The sequence below is a fragment of the Macrotis lagotis genome, chromosome X (assembly GCF_037893015.1).
Source record: "Macrotis lagotis isolate mMagLag1 chromosome X, bilby.v1.9.chrom.fasta, whole genome shotgun sequence".
Classification (NCBI taxonomy): domain Eukaryota; kingdom Metazoa; phylum Chordata; class Mammalia; order Peramelemorphia; family Peramelidae; genus Macrotis; species Macrotis lagotis.
In genome coordinates, this window is record NC_133666.1 from 323,294,926 (window position 1) to 323,300,925 (window position 6,000).

Below are 6,000 nucleotides of genomic sequence, written 5' to 3' on the forward strand. Positions count from 1 at the left end.
AGAAAGCATACACATAATAAAAATATTCAATGCAATATAATTTATTGTAACAAAAACCTACTAACAAAGTAGGTACATGCCAGTTGGGGAAATGCAAAACAACTTTAGTATATGAATATAATAAATTACTGTGGCATCATATGAAATAATAAAAAATGAATTCAGAGAACAATTATAGAATTCAAGAAAATTCAAGAAAAATTATATGAACTAATACATTTTGAATAGACTCAGGATAACTAAATATGCAATAATTGAAATAATGTAAAGGAAAAAATATTAATTCAATGACTAATCATGATGCAAGAAATAATGATCAAGCATGCCTCCCATTTCTAAACAAAAGGGTCATGAAATGAAGGTGAGGAATAATACCTTGTCAGATATGTGAGTGTCAGTAATCAGTAATCAGTTAATGTGTGAATTTGTTCTGATTTATTATAAATGTTTGTTATAGGTGAGAAAAGGATATTTTGATATAAAGGGAGAAGTGATAGTTATGCAAAAATAAAGAAGCACATTCAAAAATATACAAAATATTTTAGAAGGAAGTTCCAAACAACACAGAAAAATATTATTATTATTATTATTATTATTATTATTATTGTGTTCAATTTAATGTGTACATCAAAAATTATAGACTGTGTTATATTTTCACATATAATCTTATTTCCTTATATATATGAAGTATTCAATCTTCTTGAAGTTCATTAAGTACCTAATAAAAAGAATTTTTTTAAGAAGCATGAATATGATTAAACTCTATGGCCCCTCCCTTTTTTGGTAGGCAATTGAGTTTAAGTTACTTGTCTAAGGTCACACACTATTAAATGTCTGAGACCATATTTGAATTCAGGACCTCCTGTCTTCAGAGCTAGTGTTCCAGCCATCGGGCCACCTGTTGCCTCTTTTTTGTTTTTTATATCTATGTCCTTGTTATTTTTTGTTGTTGTAGATTTCTTATAGTCTATTTTGTAAAATGATTCCCTCCATTTCAAATACTATTAGATTGATTTATAAAGTTAAAACTTCTAAACCATTAACTTTTCAATTTGTAATATCAATTTCAGTCAGAATTGAAGGAGTTAGAGTAACTAGCACAATTCCTGATAAATACATAATAGTAATTTAATTAATACTTAAAAATAAAAGCAAAACTGAGTTATGTAATGATTTTTAGGTTAAGATGAGATCCTTTAATAGCCAAGAATCCCTTCAGACTACCCCAGTTTAAATCAATAATTTAATATTGCCCTAATGATAGAGTAGTAGATTATTTGGAATTAGAGAAACTACAATCAACTTCCAAAAGTGGCACATAGTCACTTGGTGACCCTAGGTAAGTAAAGGATCACATGTCATCCTTTATGATTCTTTGTTGTTGTTTTTTTGTATTTTCCCTTGTGAAGTATAGCTTCAAACACTAATTCTATGTAGATGATCATCCCTAAATCTGTTTTATCTCTAGCCTTGACCTCATTTCTGAGATTATGTGTAATTTCCTATAGGAAATTTCCACTTGGGACATCCTTACTGGTTACCTGAAATTGTTAAAAATGGAGTTCACCTTTTTTCCCCACTTCAGCTCTTGATTTTGGCAATTTTGTCTGGGATGCCACCATTTATTTACTAGTCTCCCATAATTTTAGCTTTGGGATTATCTTTGACTAATACCTGTCCCTTACCTGTGCATTTCTCTTCCTGTTCATTACCTCTCCACAAAATCTCTCAAATCCATTCTCTCTCTCTTCTATTCCCACTGCTACTCCAAAACATGTTCTTATTATATCAACCTATATGATAATTGTTGTAATATTACCCTACATGTAATTGTTGGAGTCCATACCCCCAAAATATTGGAGTTCTGCATAAGATATCAGAATTCACAAGAGATGTGGGTTCTCTACAAGGCAAATAGATGTTTTATTGGGCAGTGTGATGGCATATTGGGCTGAGAGTAGAAAGATAATTTAGCAAAAAGGGATTTGATATATTCTCATAAAGAGAGAGAGGAAAAAGAAAAATATGATCTCAGATAAATAAATCTGTTTATGTCAAAAGTTAGAACCACAAACAGACAGGTATAGAATTTATAATAAAATTGTAAATTTGTTTATTAAGGAGGGTTTGGGGATATCAAAGAAGACACCATCTATATATATATATATGTGACTAAGTCTCTATGCAGACCATATCCCAATCTTCACATAAAAGGTAAAAGGGCAACAGTAATACTAAGTAGTGGGCATTGATAAAGGGCAACCAGAAGACAAAAAGGTGTTGGACAAAAGTTGAGATAGGGACTGCAGAACCAGTAATTAAGTCATAGCTTGAATTTCTGGTTCTAGCAAAGACCCAGAAAGAACACTCAAGATCTGAATTTTGGGGAGGGGGCTCATTAATTAGGACCCCCATCAGTAATAACCTAACATTTTAATTTTCTTTAATTTAATTTACTTAAATTAATTTAATTAATTTTCTTTAATTCTTTTCTTAACAAAAAATAAGCTCTGGTATTTAATTTAGACTCTTGAATTTTATTTAAAATTCACCACAACCTGGAAGAATTCTACTTTCCATTCTTTTTTTATTTAAGGTTTTTTGAAAGTCAAATGGAGTTAAGTGGTTTGCCCAAGGCCACACAGCTAGGTAATTATTAAGTGTCTGAGGTCAGATTTGAACTCAGGTACTCCTGACTCCAGGGATGGTGCTCTATCCACTGCTCCACCTATCTGCCCCATACTTTCCATTCTTATCTAAGATTATTTATTTCATGCATTCTATACCCTTAATACCTCTCTCCCTATTTGAATCAAATGTTTCATACATTCTCAGGTTTCTTTGCCTTTGTTTCAGTTGTCTCCTTTTGTGTGTTGCTTTTAGTGTGTCACTTTGAAGACTGGAAAATGAGCTAGGGGAAAGGGGAATGCTTAAAGACAGATGTGGACTCCTTTGTTGAAGAACTCACCAGGTCCTCAGAGCCAGGGAGTTTAAAAAAAGGCTTAAAATTTATCAGTTTACCACAAAAAGTCCAGAGATGACTACACAAAGTTCACAGGTTATATTTTAAGGAAAAGCAGCAAGATAGTGCATTTCAGTAAAATAGTGAAGGTAAGTACAAAAGAAATAACCACAAGTTGGGCCGGTGAGAACATCAAGGACAGCTCAGAGGGAGTATGAGAGATTATTTGGTAGATCATACTCTCCCAGAGCAAGAAGACAAGCAACCAGGTGATAAGTAGTAGAGAAGAGCAAAAGGGGGGCATGGTCCCCCAGAGTGAGCTCTCTAAAGCCACATGCCATACTCAAATCTCAGTTTCCTAATCTCTACGATCAGAGGACTCAATATCCTCTAAAATTTATTTTAGTTATAGATCTATACTCATGCCTAATGTGGTCCTGAATCTTGACCAGTGACACTGATTGCTTCTTTCATAAGTTATTGTACAGTAACAATATCAGTCAGTCCATAAGCAACTACTAAGGACAAGACAGGAGCAGCTAGGTGATACAATGGATAGAACACTAGGCTTGAAATTCATCTTTACGAGTACAAAATGAAGCTCAAACAATAATTGGGCAAATCACTAACTCTGTTTGCACCAGGTTTTTTTGGTCTTTAAAATCAGTTGGAGAAAGAAATGACAAACCACTCCATTGTCTTTGCCAAGAAAACCCCAAGAAAATCCCATCTTTATGGGATCATGAAGAGTTGGCCACAAAGAACACAAAAGTACCAGACACTGTCCTTAGTGCTGAAGCTATAAAAAAGCAGCAAAACAGCTCCCTGCTCATAAGAAACTCACATTCTAATGAAGAAAACAATGCAAAGAAGATATATCTACAGCATAAATGGGAAATAATCAAAAGAAGTATGGATAGCATTTATACTAAGGCAGATAAGGAAAGACTTCTTATGAATTTGAAATGTTCAGTTGAAACTCAAAGAAAGCCTGGGACTCAAGGAGAATGAGATGAGGAGGGAGAGAAGCACAAATGTTGGAGACCATCACTGAAAATTCATATTTGGGTGATATGCACCCATTGTGCAACAGAATAAAGGCCAATTGAGCAACAATATATCAACTTTAGGACAGCAGCTCTCCCTAAGTGCTTAAATTCAGAATTCAGGGGGGAGGAAAAAATACACTAACAACAAAACCCTGAATAGAAAGGTAAAATATAAGGCTGTTGGAGACACCGTCAAAGAGCGGAACACAGCAAAGTTCTTGAAGCAAATGCAGAAATAGAGTTGAGGGGCGTCTAGGTAGCACAGTGGATATAGCAGCAGCCGTTGAGTCAGGAGGTTCTCAGTTAAAATATGGCCTCAGACACTTTATACCTACATAACTATGTGACTTTGGCAAGTCATTTAACCCCACCGCCTTGCAAAAATAAAAAAGAAAGAATGATGAAGAGGGTGTAGAACAAACTTCATATTTGTTGCTGGGGATACATGACACAAATTGTGATTCCTTCACAATAACACAGAAAACCAGTTTTATAGAGTTTTAGCAGGTCAAGTAGAGCAAGATCAATTTATTGCTATTAATATTCTAATCAAATATTAACTGGATGAAAAGGATTCCATGACATTGTTGTTGTTGCTGTTCTTGGAGCAGGTGTATGAAAATGTGTTTCCTATGAAAATAGAAGTCATGCTTCAGAGAGGAAGGAGAAGTCTTCTTGGAGTAAGAAAATACCTTTCATACACCCCTGAAATCATGAAGTATAGGTGCTTCCCCCTCTCTTGGCCTAAGGCCATACTAATAACAAATGTACAATGTGCTCAAATATTTTTCCTTTGCTTTGATTGTAAAAGTTAATACTTGGAAATGCCAATTTTCATCAAGAACATTGCACATGAGTGAGGTTGTAGTTGTACTATGATTAAATGTGCACATTAGGAATCCCTAAAACATAGGACTGGATACTTGACCTTGTGGATATATCTTCTAACAATGTCTCAAACTTACAGAAGTTGAGATGTGATGGACATCTTTTTTTCCTGTCTAAGAAGTGTGTAATCAGCATCAGGATCCTGTCTCCTGCAGATATTTCGCTTAACATTACATTTAATGAAGAGGCTCCATGTAACACAAAGGCAGATGAGCTGTACATTCTCCTGCTTTGATAATCAAATCATTATTTTTGTAGCCTTAAGGGATAACTGCTTACAGTAGGATTCAACATATAGTTTAATTTCCTTATCTGATCTTTCCCTTCACTTGAATAGCTTCCATTTCCTGCCCTATTTCAAATTTCCTTACATAATTCAAACAACATCACTGAATTTCAGAAGGCCTATTATATTGACAACTCTGAATAAAGAGTGGTTAGTTTTCATTTTCTTTCTTTCTCTTCCATCCTTTTCCTTCTCCAGCCCCACTTCTCAGGGAAGCTTGATTCTCAAGTAGGCACTTCCCTACTGGATCTTAATTCTGAAGGAGTTGATTTATTGTGCATGGATAACACCATCCACTGAACTCTCTGTTGTCTTTCTCTAATTAATTACTGTTTGTAAAGAGCTTAGAAGATGAATAGTGCTATATAAGTGCTAAGTATGATGATGTCATTGTCCTGTTTTGTTTTTAGTGGAGTGAAGTATCATCCTCATAATCAGCTTTGTCCTCACTTTTGTAACTTGATACATGGAAGAAGGTGAAAACTCTGTCCTTCCCTTCAGTTTATAGGGGAGATGATTCTGTCAACTCCCTCCCCCCCAGCCCGCCAGCCTAGTTTATCAGGATAGTCATAAAAATTTATTGGCTGATCATCTGTATACAATCTCCTCCATTCATTCCCAGAATAATAGGCCTTTAAGACTTGGAAGAGATCTTAAGAGACATCTAGTCTGGTGATGCTCAAAAGGTGTACTGCAGTCTACTCCATGGCAGCTAAGTGCCACAATGGATAAAGTATAATGCCTGAAAGTCAGGAAAGCTTGTCTTCCTGAATTCAAATTTGGCCTCAGACACTTAGTAGTTAGGTGATCTTGGG